The 17,402-nt window shown below is 33.4% G+C and overlaps 1 pseudogene; it reads left to right on the top strand.

Annotated features, from left to right (window-relative positions):
• The first annotated feature begins 13,660 nt into the window (after positions 1 to 13,660).
• Positions 13,661 to 14,266, top strand: LOC149244819 (ubiquitin-conjugating enzyme E2 27 pseudogene; annotated as a pseudogene).
• The last annotated feature ends 3,136 nt before the right edge of the window (positions 14,267 to 17,402 follow it).

Genomic DNA, 17,402 nt, shown 5'->3' with positions numbered 1-17,402 from the left:
GATATTCTTGGAAATAAGCTCTTGTGAAGAGCTATCTGAATGTGAAACAAGGCTTGAGCATTCTTCTTCCTTGCTTCCTTTCTTGTTGTTTTTTCATTGGCTATAAGGGAATTCAAATCAACTGGCTCCTCGTAACTTGATTTGAAAATCTCCCACAAATATTTTCCAATAAAAAAGTTTAGCATTTTAATGCACCAATAATCATAATGGTTCCCATCAAATTCTGGAACTCGCATCTCGTTAGAATTCGACATGATTAAATTTGACGAAATTCCAATAATACAACTTTAACCCAAAACAATTTTACCTGCTCTGATACCACTTGAGAATACGAAATGGTTTTTTTGAGCAAGTTGATAATCCAACATAACTATGAAAAAAAATACATAAAAAAAAACAAATAAAACACAGTTAATGTGTGAGCTAAAAATTCTTGTAAATCTCATACATTAATTCAATCATTAACTATATTCTTATATAGTAAAAGTATTACTAAAATGACTATCAATTAACTCTGAAACAAATCTAGTGACTACAGCTAATTTCCCGCACCTTAACAATTTGTTGCCGCTGACTAATTTGTCAGAAATTTACATAACAAATTAAGCATTATTCCCAACATTCTCTCCTGTAAATACAGTTGTTTCCTTTTTTTGTTTAACCCCCAATTGTTCCACGAAATTGTCTTCATGTCTAAGATTGTTGGGAAAGTGTATAATACGTCGAGATTTCTGTAACCTGACATAAATTGATTAATTCATCTCCCGTAGATTGAATCAATTCATGCTCTCACTTGCGACCCTTTTTCTTGAAATCCTTACCCACCAGCTCGTTACCCTTTTCCTTAAGGTCTGGGGAACTTATTCTTCCATTGAAAATACATATTACATCTTAGGATACAACTCTTAATGATATTTCGACAACTCCACCAAATATTGCGTTTCCCAATCATTTAACAATTAAACTAGTTCTTTTCCTCCACCCCTAAAGATTCCAATTTCTGCCACATGAGAGGTACCACTTCCACAATACCTTGTAATTATGAAAGAGGGCTATCTATTCCAGATTCTTCTTCCGGGAGCTTTCATTTGAGCAACTATTTATCTCTTGTTGGATCATTATTTGTAGCATCAAAGTATCCTCCCGCACAACGTGATCTTCCTCCATACCGTCAAGGTAGAAAAAGAATTATGGTCATCTAAATTCTTAAGTAGTTAAGCAGAGTGCCCTTGAGAAAAACTTCGGCAAGCTGAAACTTTTGAAAGACCTTCCTGGGTCAAGAACCTTGACTCTTGTAGCTACTTTCAACTAGGGCAATCATGAAATAAGTGACTATGTTCATGACAAAGGCGAAAATGAAAAGGGAGATGTTCATAATTTAGGGGTTGGTTGCATACCTCACCAAGGCATTCCAAGTCAATAGACTCAGATAAGGGTTATGAAAAGTTCATATATGTATAAATTTGAAAGTTGACATATTCCACCTTTATAAAGAAACTTTTGATCTTTGGAAAAACCTCCTAATAACATTCCCTATTCCCTCCAAAATTTCCATCAGAAAAAAATACATTGGAAGTGAGTACAAGCATATTAAAATAGGTATAGTTAAGAAATCATTTTTATTTGGGTTGAAACATTTCTGACAATGTCTCACTTAGAACCCTCCATTGTTAAAGAAATAGGATTCAATTTCGAAAACCTAGGTTTAGTCCTCCCAATTATAGAAGACAACCATAAAAACAACTCTTAGGGCACAATTTTAATTCCACTTCCCCTTTGTTGGAAAATGTAGCTCCTACTTGTCTCTAGTTGTGATTCTTTCTAAGTAAAGGATTTTGTTCCTAGTAGTTAGGATATATTTCCTACATTAGTGTGTGGTTGAGATATTCTCTAAACCAATAGATTGTGTGTGCATGTATATATGTAATTACATTTGAATAATGAAGATATAAACATTATCAGAGTTTATCATGGTATCATAGCCCCTAAGCACCTAGCCCCTCCTAGGCTTGGCCCATCCTCGGGCAAGGAAAATAAAAAATTTAATCAATGTTTTGTTTGTTTTTTCATTGCTGGTTTTCCCATCATTTTGTTGATGTAATGTATATGGAGATAGAAAGAGGGTGGTATATTTGTAGGATTGAATCACAGAGGTGAGAGCAGTCAACTTCGGGAGCAGTGAAGAGCCCCGATGTGACTGTGAATTATAGATCTATTTTTTTCCTTGACCTGGAGTGACAGGCAGCTTGGCCTGGACGCATTCAGAAAACTCTGATTGCATTGGATCTCGTTTGGTGGATCAACTCTTGGTATTCGACGAGCCTGATTGCAGATCCCAAGCCTGGCCACAGAGGAGGGCTCGTTGATCTACCTAGGTGGACTTCCATGGGCATTGTTTCATATGCATGTGTGTGGAGCCACAAAGCTGGTGAATGGTGGTGCGTTGGATGATCGAGTGTAATTTTGTGGAAGGGGATTAAAACCTGTGGCGTCCTAAACACATCGAGTTATAGAGGCGGAGCAATGGCGGGCTCTGTAACTGCCACCCATCTGTGTGATTCCCTTAAACGAAAAGGATAGACGAATCCGTGGGATTCTTCTCACAGGTTAATCTATTGAAAGCCTGAGGTGGATCGTCTACTCTCTCCGCTTTTGGCAGTAGTTGTAGCTTGCTATCGTTACTTCTACCAATGACGAGTAAAGGATTCGAACCCTCTCCTTTCCCCCGCATCCGCAAGGTAACCTTGAGTTTCAGGCTTCCATACTTCACATAATGGGGCCAGAATTTGATGATCTGCGGGTCAGATCCCGCGCTGGGAGCGTGGAAAACGAAGCAGGGACTGCGAATGACACCTCGTCTTCAGGCCGCGGATGTTCTTGTTTGGCATGCAACCCTCACCGTCCCTCACAATTTCTCTTGCAATTACAATTATTATGTCATCGACGACCAGAATCGGAATCTGGCAATTGCCATGCCTTTGTTCTCCCTCAAGGCCTCCCAGACGAAGCCTCTGTCAAAATTTATGATCTCTGGTAGGATGGTTTGGCCCCAGAATCCCTCCTTTCTAGAAGTACCTTTCGAAAATCCATCATTCACCAATATGAGAATGAAGAAAACTTTGAGGATACCAAAACAGATATTGAAGAAGACCATTATTCTGTAGAGAATTTCAATGTACAAGATTCTGTTGTTGTTCGCTTCAGAATTTGCTGCCCACGATTGGAAAGGGGGAGTGCTTGTGGATATGGGAACCTGTACAGCCAGGGATATGAAGTTCAATCCACAGCATTGAGCACAACTCTGTTCAACAACAGGCTAAGCTGTGGAGCCTGCTTTGAGATCAAATGTGTGAATGACACACAATTGTGTCACCGGGGTAACCCTTTGATTTTGGTCAATGCCACCAATTTCTGCCATCCCAACTATGCTTTGCATAACGATAATGGCGGCTGGTGCAATCCTCTTCGCCCCCATTTGCGAATTAATGATGCAGGCATGTGCGAAGGTAGAGAGGATATCCAGCTTCAAAGGCATGATATTTTTGTGGGAAGAATTAGGAAAAGCCATTTTTTTATTCACTCATATTATGTGTTGGTGATTTTGCATTAATGCATAGTCAATTTTAGATCATGGCTTGTGATTTTGTTTCATATTATTTTGAAGGAGAATATCTCTTGGAAGTTTGTACACATATTGAGATTAGCGACCTCAATATGCAGTCATGTTGTTAGAATTCGCTACTCTAATTGATGACAGGTAAAGCATAGAGATCTAAGACCAGTGTATCCAAGACTCAAAAGTACAAAGTCCATATGGAAATATTCAAACGAGAAAGTAGTCCAGCATATGAATGGTGTGGTATATCTAGCACAAGTGATTAAAAGATGATGGACACTCAAATTTGCTTGAGTATTTTGTCTGAGTTTGTAGAATAGACTCATGATTGTGATAATGTGTGAGTCACACATTGTAATCATAGCAAATCTACATTTCAAATTTTGTTTTTGGACATTGGTAGTCCCTAAAATGTTTTATGTACCTAGTATCTTCTTAAGCTTGGAAGGGAATATGACTGTAAGACGTGGAGAGGCATGCATACCTCTTTGTTATTTGTTCCATAGTGACATCAAGTTGTGGAATTAACCACTAGGTAGGTACGAGGGTGGCAGGTGTACTCGTATCTAAGCTTGATATGTAATCGGAGAATTGAGTCTTCGATTAATGGGGGAATTGAGAGATGTGATATATCTCATAGTGTAATGAACCAAGTCAAATAAAGTTCATTAAGAGGTGGATGAACCATGTAAGTGAAGGACTGCCTAGTAGGCTGGTGGTTGCAACAGTTGGGAACCCATGCATTCCGGGAGATGGTTGTTCCCTTATATGGACACCTACAATTGCATGAAAAAGGTACAAGGTGTGATTACCAGATTGGACCAGATGTAGACTTTCCAAGCTGATATCGAGACATGTAGTCATTAAGGGGGAGCGTTTGAAAATTTAACTCCTACTTGTCTCTAGTTGTGATTCTTTCTAAGTAAAGGAGTTTGTTCCTATTAGTTAAGATATATTTTCTACATTGGTGTGTGGTTCACATATTCTCTCAACCAACAGATTGTATGTGCATGTATATATGTAATTACATTTGATTAATGAAGATATAGACATTATTAGAGTTTATCACCCTTTAGGTTACCATTTCTGTAGAATCCAATGCTCCAATTATTTCTCTATAGGTCAAATTCCCACTAATTTGCAAATAAGTAAATGGTACTTCATTCTCCTTTTGTGTTTTTCAAGACTGTTTGGAGGGATGAAAAAATTGGTGTTCTTCACAACTTTCCAAAAGCAATTACCCCACAGTCATGCCTGTCATTGATCCCAAATATAGGAGCTTCCTGGGAAATGCCTCCTTGATCTAGCCTAGCCTAATTGTTTAGGCCTTGTCTCATATAACTTGGTACTATAGATTTGTAGGAGGGACGATTAACCCCTCCTGCTAGAGAAATCATTATTCATGCTTAGGCCAGAGCGAAGGAAAAACCATCCCAAAACTCAACAAAACAAAAAGGTCCAGGGATAGAAACTAAAAACTCTCATTAGGAAAATTTGATATGACCATTTGGTAACACGATTCTTAAAACAATATGCCATGAAAAAATTTATTAAAATACCTGACAAAAAAAATGAAGGATAAAAATCATTGAATCATAAAAATAAGATTATAAATTTAGGTGGTTTATTATTTTTTAATCAAAGTTGTATGGAAGGATTTGTTTCAAATTTTTAATACAGAAAATCATTGGAACAATGTTACTCTCTTAGATTGTTTTGAAGATTTATTTACTAAGAAAAAGTGTCCATTCCATTATTATTTTTTTTCCATGTTATATATTGTAAGGAATATGAAGTCTTTGCCTTGTTATATATTGGGGAATTTGATTTTTCACACATTAATCAATTTTTAGAGAATGGCAGTTAAATTTAGACAAATTATCTCAGTAGATTATAGTTTTCTTTAATGAAGGAAGAAACTATTTTAAGTAATCTATTTCAAAGATATTTTTTATAAATATTTCAAGAGCATGGAGCTTTTTTTGATAGAATAAGCTAAACTTGACTAAGTGAGAGTCCTTCCTTTCCTAATAACTAGTCACTTTATTGTGAAGTATGGAACTAGAATTAGCTCTAATAATAGGGCTAAGTTGTTTTTGGATTCCACTAAATAGTTGGAGCTGGATTCAAGATTATAAACATCAAGATTCAGGGTGATTCTAAGCTCATAATTGACTAGTTAAACAGCAAGAACAATATCACCATTATAGACTTAAAACCTATTAAACCTATTACGAATAGAGTTTAGTTATTGAGAAGTGATTTTGAAGAAATTTCCTTTACTCATATTTATAGGGAATTTGATCATGTTTTCCTTGTAAATTGTCTTCATTTTGGAATATACAAATGTGTTATATTATAGAATACCTATAGTATTAAAAAAATTATTATATATAAACATCAAAAGAATTTGTAATGTGATAAAAAGTGGTAAAATAAAAGGAAAATAAAATATTACAAGGAGGTGATCAACTCTTGTAAGATAAAAAATATCTATTAATTCAAAAAAGAAAATCAACATTGTAAATATACAAACCAACTCCTATGAGCTACATGGAAAGCTAGGCATTGGACAATTCCCCAAACACTATAAAATTTATCCTAAAACCCCATAAATAGAACACTCTTAACACTTTTCTTAATAGTGTAGTCTCTGTTCTTTATTATTTAAAATGCATTTTTGAATATATAAATTGATTCAAAGCCTTGAAAAGTTGAAGAAATTGTAGAGTTGAGGCTTCTGTGATCCATATCAAGTTTACAAAAGATTTTTCGGCGAAGATCACATGAAATACCATTTGTCGACGCGTTTTGAACCAACCAGTGTGGTTCATCGTCAGGAAAAGTTGAAGAAACAGATCCACCTTAGCATGTTAAATAGATTGAGCAGAGCCTCCAACGGCTAACTTGACATTAGCCATTACAGAGTTTCTCCACTGCCATGTGCTCATCACCACATCAATTTTCTAATATACTTCTCACTGTATCCACAGGAAACCCCATATACCTTATGGTCCATATCAACGTCTGCTCCATTTGCAAGAGTTTTGGTCCAATAGCCTACAATTGCTGCATGGTCTGTGAAGTATTGTACTGCTACAACCACATCCTAAGGATCATTAGGTTCTGGATCTGAAAGCAAGGCTTGCAAAGAAAGTAAGACGGTATTTAATGAAAAGATTATAATATTTTATTTTTATAAAATAAATTCTTTATTAGTTATCTTTATATTAATATAGTACAAAAAAAATATGATTGGAGATATGGCCACTCATGAACACAAATTTCATCTCAATATAATATTTATAGTATTTAAAAAAAAACTTACTTTGACGGATATATATGTTCTATGGACTCTTATAACAAAAGTATCTAGGTGAAGATTCATGAGGCTTGAAGTACACAAAACATTAAGTTAATTGACCATTACATGTCATTCCGGTTGATTATAAGGAAATCATGTATCAATGTGTTAGGCTCCAATGACTCTCATAAAAACATAACTTCTCATTATCCAAAGTGACTTCTTCATTAGTTAATCAATTCACCAATTCATTGGACATTTTATGAACATGGGGTGCACTAATATTGGGAATTATCTAAAATACACTCGCAATTTTTGAAAATCTAGCAAGAGCTTCTAGTTTGACGTTGTCTTGTCTAGATTGGTTCCTCTTAGTAATTTAGACATAGCTTTTATTATTAGTATTGAATCTCCCTCCATTAGACATAGCTTTTGTTATTAGTATTGAATCTCCCTCCATAATTAGGTTGATGTATCCTCATAGATGAGACACCAACAATGACTTCACGAGGTTTTTCTACATTATCGATCTTATTTCTGTAACAGTCTTGGGTTAAAAGTTCATGTAATAAAGTTAATAAAGGAAAAATAAGACCAATATCATGGAACACATATTTGAAGATGGGGAAAAATATTCTAGTGGACATCAATTGTTGTGTTTATTGCTAGGGGAAATTGGCAAAGACAATGGTAAAGGCTTTGAAAAGGAAAAAAGGCATTATGCGCATTTTATTTACGAAAATAAAAGAAAATAGGAGAAAAGGAAGGTGAAAGGTCACATGTTGCATGCCAGGAAGAAATTGAAGGAAAATAATGGAAATTGAAGAAAATATAGGCCTCAATAATAAAAAGGCTTATGAGGATCAGTTCATGGCTTTTGACAGTTTTGTTTTGGAATTAGTATGAGAGAGGAGAAGAGCATGAAGAGTGGAAGGAAAGAAAGTAAGAAAAGTGAGGATAAGGAAAGTAAGGAAAGAAAAGTAAAGTAAGGATCAAGCAACTTCAGCAGAAATACTTGAAGGTAACATGTCACATTTACGATTTCCTAGTTGGTTTTGAAAAGCATGGTTAATGAGTGTGTGTATTTGATCCTTTTGCTACCATTGGCATGGGTTTTGTCAGGTGTCAGAGTCGTTTTAGCCTTGCCTTGCCAATTCCAGATAGCCATGGTGTGATGGGATTCATTCTTGGTCGAGATTTGGATTGCGAGAAGGTTTTGGATCCGGGTGAGGTGATCTCATGAAAATCCCAAGGGTTGGGGGTCGTGATGGTTTTCTCCGGGAATGTAATGCCCCAATTAATCTTATCATGAAAATTTTGTTAATGTTTACATTATTTGAAAATATTGAGAAATATTGGTGAATACCTTCATTTGGGAAACTGTAAATTTTATTTACTGATGTAAAATAGATATGGGGCGTAAAAAAAGTAAGAATGGATGAATAACACATAAATCGAGGGCTATGTGGATCCTCGGACATATATGAAATAGGATCTTAAATTGGTACCGGAACTGCCTCTGTCTTCATTGCTGGTGGTAAGACTTCCTTTTCCTTTGCTGCTTACTTGGATAAAGGGAATATCTTTTTATCTGGGAGAGGTGCTAGCTGTGATGCTGCTGGTTTGGATTAAGATATAGGTTTATTATTGCTATTATTCAAATTACCAACTTGTTTTCTCAAAATTTATCTTGGATAGGATATAGTCTCCTTCCATTATTCCAATTTAAATATTCATCTCACATTCCCAAAATGTACTCTCACATTTACTTGGGAGAAGACATGGTCCTCTCCAAATAATTACCAATTTATATATTCATCTCTCATCCCAAAAATGTACACTCACATTTACTTGGGAGAAGACATGGTCCTCTCCAATTAATTACCAATTTATATATTCATCTCTCATCCCCAAAATGTACTCTCACATTTACTTGGGAGAAGACATGGTCCTCTCCAAATAATTACCAATTTATATATTCATCTCTCATCCCCAAAATATACTCTCACATTTTTCTTTAGAGAAGACATGGTCATCTCCAATTAATTACCAATTTATATATTCATTTCACATTCCCAAATGTACTCTTAGATTTACTTGGGGAAGAGAAGTAAACTGTAAGGATGAGGGAGAACATTGAAAGTAGTGCATTGTAACTTTAGTCATGTTCATTAAATGTATTATTAATATTTCCATATTTGCAAAAGTTGGTAGTTAATTTTCATTTTTCTTAATGAGTGTTCAAGATTGTTCATAAGTGTGACATATTTTTTATTGTCTTTTATCCACATCAAGATTCAAATGTCATGAATATAGTTTTGCAACACACTTTATTACTTACTACTCTTTAATGTGGTTGTAAACATGAATCACACATATCATGTCAAAAATAGTCTACTGCATATATCAATATCTAGACTGTCAGATTGATTTGTCTCTCACTAGTATCATACCTCTATTTCCTTTCTGCTTAAAAATTCCCAAAGGCGCCAGTGCTGCAACCTTTAGCTGTGATACCACTTGTAACATGCCCTGGTAACCTCACATGAAAATGCACGGAGTTAGAAAATTTTTACACAAATTACCCACATATAATTATCCAAATCACTATTCTAAATTTCTCATTAACCATTACATAGAATGTTCATTAGTACATAAAGTAACTTTAATAGAGGAATAGTAAGTTGCATAACCATTGACAACCACTCTTGTAGTATATTAACATAAACAGTATGATGTAACCTTACATCCATTTAATGATTCCTTTAACCACATTAATTAATCACATATTTGACATTGTCAACATGACATTATGTAAGGAATCAACATCACCAAAACAATCACATCATTGAACACCGATATACCCTAAAAACCCCATAGGGCAAAAATCAACAAACGTTTAATTTTATTATTAAATTCTTGTGAAGGTGTTCACCCCTCACTCAATGGCTTATAAGGGAGTCCATCCCTTAACCATTGTCACAAAATATTACAATGAAATATCTTTAAAATCCAACATACCTAGCTAAAAGCTATTACGATGATAATGAAACCATTTACCCACAAATGACCACTCTTTATATGGTTGTGGCATGATTGTTCCATCAGTGGACCATCCTGTAACTCACACTCATCTGCATGGACCATTAATTCTTTATATGCTACCATCTTAAACATAATCTATTCTTTGCACAAGTCACCATCATTTCTTGTCATTGTTGTTGTCAATAGTCTTTGGTAACATGATTAGATATAGTATTAATCGATCAACAATTAGTTTTTAAAAGTGATCATTTAACATCTATTCATGTGCATACATGAGATGTAAATAAAATATCACAACATGCTTCTTCTAACAACATTGTACATGTTTAAACCGATAATTATCAACCATGTCAAAATAATTACCACATTACTATGATCATTCTCACACCAGCACATGTTCATATCCAAAGGAAACCACTGAAACCATTCATTTCATTTAAATGATACTAATAGCTTATCTTTTCTTTTCGTACATGTAATTAGATAAAAACTTCTTCAAAGAGAGCTAGCCCCTAAGCTTCTTCTTTGTGCATTTAACTAAGTAATATTTCCATTACAATAGATATTATTATAATACATAAAATTACACGCTTCTTCTAAGGGAAGACTAACATGATAGACATCATTAACGTAAGTCCCTTTTCGAAAAGCATCTTTCCAAAAATAGAGCTATTTACAAAATATATTGTATGCACAAAGACATGCGTCACTCTAAACCAAAACTAGTGTGTTAGCCATTATTTCTTTCATGCAAATATATGTATCTTACAAAGGAAAGTTAGTGCATTTATTGCAAGGAATTACTTGTTTTACTTTCCAAGATCCAACATAATGCTTATTCTATACACAAATCCATGTTTCTCTTTAAAAGATCTAACATGATAGCTCTACAATCCATGTTTCTCTTTTATTTTTTAACCAGCCATGAAAATATTTCACCATTACCCTCTTTAATCTATATTCACTTCCAAGAAGATAACTTGGATTTGTTATTATTTCATACATGAGTACAAAATCCCTTTTAAGAAAAGAGTGAGCATCATATATTTTCTTACATAAAAGGAACATGCAATGTTATATATAGACAAACAAGGTTGCTTATCTTTTAATGATGCAATTATATAAGAATATTCTTTATCTATATGTAGTAATATATTTTCTTTACTAAGAAAAATGTATAATAACAATCTTCATCTACATGTAGTAATATATTTTCTTTATGAAGGAAAATATATAATAACAATCTTCATCTACATGTAGTAATATATTTTCTTTACCAAGGAATATATATAATAACATTCTTTATCTAGTGTAGTATTATGTTTTTTTACCAAGAAAAATATATAATCACAATCTTTATCAACATGTAGTAATATATTTTCTCTACCAAGAAAAATATACAATCAAAATCTTTATCTATATGAAATAATATATTTTCTTTATAAATAAAAATATATAATAACAATCTTTATCTACATGGAATAATATATTTTCTTTACCAGTAAAAATATATAATAACATTCTTTATCTACATGGAGTAATATATTTTCTTAACCAAGAAAAAAATATAATAACAATTTTTATCTACATGTAATAATATATTTTCTTAACCAAGAAACATATATAAAAATCAATCTTTATGTACATGTAGTAATATATTTTTTTCAGTGCATATAGATATATATATATATATATATATATATATATATATATATATATATATATATATATATATATATATATATATATATAAATTTATTATAATTGGTTAATATTTCCATGCAATAATGACATATATAATTAAAGGAAACAACATGATATTTTCTCAAAAATCTCCTAAACAACTTATTTTTCTCAATAAAGAATATAGTTACTTATCTTAGTTAAAATATATCTCGATAATCTTTTGTAGACCAGAGAATTGCATCATAGTCCATGATTATGATTGGCAACTCTTTCTTGACTAGTATCAAGGAAAAATGGCAAATATTAATGGCGACATTCTCCAATTCGGGTCCTTGCCACCATCCCCTGTCGAACTCTAAAGTGGTGTCCCATCCCCTGTCGAACTCTAAAGTGGTGTCTCGAATGCATGCATGTCCTCAACCAAAAGATAATAGTTGTAAGTGAAATTTGATCCAACAGTGTACAGTGATATGGGGTTTAAGGGTAAGTTTCGTTGGGTGAAACCCACGAGACGGAGGTTCAAATCTCGTTGAGTACATGGCCTGTTGTGTCTTGGCTAGAAGAGTAGGCGACCCCAGAGTGGACGTCTCGGCTCTTGTTGAGGCATAAGATCTTGCTATGTGTGGCTTGCAGGACCTAGCCTAGGTTTATAGTGGCAGGATTTGAAGGATAACTCTCACCAGTTACCGATTGTCCTAGTGTTAAAAAAAAAAAAAAGAAATTTGATCCAACAGTGCAAACTGAAAAGGATATGGCTAAGGTGAATTAGCATGAAATGAACCCAACGAACTGACCATACACCACACTGAATCGTGCTACTGATTAGAGAAAAAAACCATTGTGGTTGTCCAAATGGATAGAAAGGACCAAGCCCGAGCCTCTCTAAAACCCATGCACAAACCTATGGCCCAAAAATAGACCTCCATTCACTCGAAGGAAAATTCCACCCATTCTTAATCATTTTCTTAGAACCGATGGTAATTACAAGTCCTTCCATAAATACTTGATCAAGTCTTTCCATAAATACTTGATCAAAGATGTGAGCAAGTTAAATAATAATATTATGTAATTATATGAATTCATTTTCTTAGAACCTACCATGGTAGTTACAAGTCTTTGCATAAATGCTTGATCAAGTCATATTATGTAATTATATGAATTCATTTTCTTAGAACCTACAATGGTAGTTACAAGTCTTTGCATAAATACTTGATCAAGTCTTTCTATCAATACTTGATTCCAGATATGAACAAGCTAAATAATAATATTATAAAATTACATAAATTTCGATAGGGATATTACTCTTAGCCTTCCAATTCTCCTTACTTTCCTATTTACAATATTTACATAGATATACCTAATCCCAAAGATTAGGTATTAACAATTAGGTTTTTTGTTTCTTCATGATAAAAAGGCCTATAAGCATCATTATAATATAGTTCAAAAAAACACATAGCAGTCACATATTTTTTCATATATAAGCTACTTTTGTTCATACTAATTTGTTTTGTTTTTATTTTGTATGTATACAATTTTAACAATTTTAATTAATTAATAAAAATTAAATTTTATTGCATCTCTATATTTTAATTACTAATTTGTTTTGTTTTTATTTTGCATGTATACAATTCTAGCAATTTTCATTAATTAACAAAAAATAATTTTCATTGTATCTCCATATTTTAATAGTTTAATAATAATAATAAAATTAATAAATTAAAAAGAAAAGCGTTTAATAATAATAATACGACGGTTCAGTTGTTTCAGTTGTAAATCAGACGGTCACGACTTTTCAATGGGCCTCGATTGGGTTCCATATAAGTCCGCTACCGAAACTAAAATTTGTAGCTGCTCACAAAGAATTTGAGTTGTTCGAAGAAAGTGGCATGCGCTAGTTTTAGAGCCAAAATATTTCATCTACATAGCGTTACCGCTAGATAATCTACGCTTTGACAGTTTAAAAGCAAGCCATTTAAGAATTTTGTGCAGTTATCTGAGTTAGGATTTTACAGGAAACAATGGAGCTTGGCTTTCGACGGATACAAAAGGAGATAAATGAGATAGAAAGAAATTCGGGGTTAACGGGTAACAGCATTAAGGTCTACGGCGATAATGACGCGTCACACCTGTGCGGGAGCATTAGAGGCCCTGCGGGTACTCCTTATGAAGAGGGCGTCTTTCAAGTTGACATTCGCGTGCCTCAGCAGTATCCATTTGTGCCCCCAAAAATGCAGTTTATCACAAAAGTGTGGCACCCTAATATCAGCAGTGCAAGCGGAGCAATATGCTTGGATATTCTCAAAGATAAGTGGTCGCCCGCACTAACATTGAATACAGCTTTACTTTCTTTGCAAGCCTTGCTTTCAGCACCAGAACCCAACGATCCTCAGGATGCAGTTGTAGCACGGCAATATCTAACAGACTATGAAGCATTTCTAAACACTGCGCGTAACTATACCAATGCTTTTGCAAATGAACTAGGCGTTGATGACGAAGACAAGATACAAAGGTTGGTAGATAAGGGATTTCCTGTAGAACTAGTGAGAACTATTTTACAAAAATGTTGTGGTGATGAAAACTGGGCACTGGAGAAGCTCTTGCTCTTGAGCAGCTGATGTTACATTTCATATTTTATTAATTTAATGAGAAGTTGGGAACTTGGGTAAGGCAGCAGAGAAGTGCTAGAGATTTCCCCAGAATTTATAGCAAATCACTGATCTACATCATTATATATATATATATATATATTCTAATTATATAATTTATATAATAATAAAAAATAATATGAAATCAAAATATTCAAATATTAAAATCAATTTGAATATATAATCTCTTTTATATTTAATATATTTTGTGGTGTTTTTCTCTTTGATTCTCTCTTATATATATATATATATATATATATATATAATAAAAATGTTTCATTATCAGCGTTAACTGATACATACAATATGCACACAATCTTCAGCCATATATATAGATAAACAACAAAATAAGTACTCATCAGCCTGACATCTTAGATATTGCCCTTACATTGAGATGTCATAGGATTCCTTAACTCATCAAGAGATTGCTCCACTTTCTCAATTAACCATATTGGTGTTAAGGATTTCTTTGGCCTTTCTTCCTGCAAAGGTTTCAACAAAAGCTCTGTTTTGTGGGCACTTCAACATATTTGTCTACAAGCTTTGTATTCCCCAACTCAAAGAACGCTGAAACTAAAAAAAAAAACAACTTTCAAAGCTCCCCAAACTTTCCAAAGCTCCCATTACAACTCCCACTGAAAAGAAACATTAACATAAAGAGTTTCCCACCAAAATTCCCTTGTAACAAAGAAAATTATCCCATTAATTTTAAATATTAAAAATCTGAACCAAACCTTTCCATACAACTTTGGCAAGAAGAACCATGCGACAAACTTGAATTCATGATAGTTTTTTTTTGAAACATTTATTAAATAAGATTTTGTAATTTTAATTTTGAAGGTGTAATAATCTATAGTTTTTAATTTTTTTTTTTAAATTTAAATTATTTTTTTTCAAATATTTAATGTTGATTTAAGGATAAAAATAAAGTATATTCAATTTATATATATATATATGTTTGTATCTTGAGAATTTTGATATATATCAACATTTGGTAGAGCCTAAGTTAAGATGGATCAAGGCTCATTTAATTATTAATTATAATTATAAATACAATTATTATTTTTATGTTTTTAATTTTATTTTTACAAAATCAAAATGTTAAATATTATGTCTCTACCATACTAGGATCAAAAGGAATTAAGTTTACTTATGAACATCAAATATAAATAATTTCTTAAATAAAAAGTGAATTGGGTGAAGGAAAACCTTTGATAAAATATAATATTACAATATTTATTACCACCCTCACCCAATAAAAGTGGTTAGGGGTGGGGAGAAATACTAATTTAAATGTAATATTATTACATTTTTCTTAATATTCTCTGTCACATCTTAACCTATATATTAGGTTTTACTCAATAGTTTAAATTAAAACACTTACCCAATACTTCCCCTCAACTAGTTCACTTCTTATTGTAATTTTTCTTTAATATAGTGATGTAGTCCATGTAGGATGTCATTAAGGGTTCAATTTGAACTTGAAGGTTGGTTCATGTCATAGTAGCACTCAACCTCATATTTCCACCGGTAAATGTTGGGAGCGGTGGTTACAGGTTGTTATTAGAGCCTCCAAGTTCAAACACTTGGATTGGGTGGGCTAGATGTGATTGTTATGCATGCATGTCAGGTGTATGTATGTATTGTAGTGGCTATGATTGTAATGCATATAGTTGGTGTTAAGTTTGGGTTATTGTGCATACGAGATGACCTCCCTTGAACTTCATTAAGGTAGATTTGACTATGTTTATATTTGGTTTATCTAACATGGTAGTAGGAAGAAAAAGATAAAATATGACTAGAAAAATGTTGGATTACAGTTCATGTGACTCTCCTTATAAATAAGCTAAGTAACAAGGAGACATGTAATAGTTTGAAAGAAAAAATTAGAAGTTACAAGGCAGATAATGATAGGATAATTTAGTCACGGGAAAGACTTGCGAGAGCTTAGGGAAAACAAGTCAAGGTTAATGTAGTAATCCTTCCGATCTTATTGGATTTGTAGAGGTAAGGAAAAATTAGTATCAATTATTAGGAGGAAAGGATTAATGGAGCATATGGTAGCAAGTCTCGATCAGGATATAGGTTGGATATGGATGACACAGTCAGAGATGGAATATCGTTGGATATACTTGACAAGAGAGGTATTCCTTATGGGTTCTATTCTAGTTCTAGTTGAGAGAGACATCATTTTCATCAACGTCATCATCCTTATAGGAGGAGTGAGAGGGGGTACTTGTCATATGAGTTTAAAAAATCCAAGCCTTCTACATTTGTTGGAGAGATGAAGAAATTAGAAGATGAAGAAGCATGGCTGCTTGGGATGAAGAAGTTCTTTGAATTGCATGATTAGATAGAGAATATGAAATCTAAGATAGTTATTTTTAGTCTCAAGGGAAAAAACGATATATATTTTGAGTTGGCATGAGTTTAATATATCTTTCATGATGTACTTGTTCGAGAGATGTTATGAAAGAAAGGCCAAGGAGTTGTATGAGTTGAAGATGTAATCTATGATAGATGAAGAGTACACGACCAAATTTCTGGATTTATTGAGGTATGTGCCTTACCTCAAGTTTGAGAAGGCAAAGGTTCAAAGGTTCATCAGTGGAATTCCATTAGAATTCAAGGATAAAATTGAGTTTGATGATCCCCTATCATTGGAGGAATTCATGAGGAAATTGAAGCATTTTTATGAGTAGTCGAAGCACAAGCTTGAGCCTAAGTGAGATTGGAAAGGGAATGAAAAGGTTAAAGGAAAATGGACTCCTTACAAGTGAGATTGCAACTTGGAAAGAAAATGTGGCTCCTTACAAGAGGTTCAATTCTGATGAGAAGGGACATGGGTCGCATCCTAGAGAGCAAAAAATTAAAGGGAGTGGCACAAAACCATTGCATGTTGGATGTATGGCAAAGATCATCATAAGAAGGATTATGTGTTGTAGTAGGTTGACATATCTCAATTCTATAGTGATCAAGAGGAGCAGAAAATTGCAAATTTTGGTCAAAACATTACTCAGATCTATGCAACACTTTATAATAAGTAGGTGGATCATCAAACTTCCATTATTGAGATGGAAGGTAAGCTCTGTGATCAAGTTGTTTC

The sequence above is a fragment of the Pinus tabuliformis genome, chromosome 8 (assembly GCF_031772625.1).
Source record: "Pinus tabuliformis cultivar Carrire ecotype Pingquan chromosome 8, CPIR1, whole genome shotgun sequence".
NCBI lineage: Eukaryota > Viridiplantae > Streptophyta > Pinopsida > Pinales > Pinaceae > Pinus > Pinus tabuliformis.
This window is presented reverse-complemented; position numbering and strand designations above follow the sequence as displayed.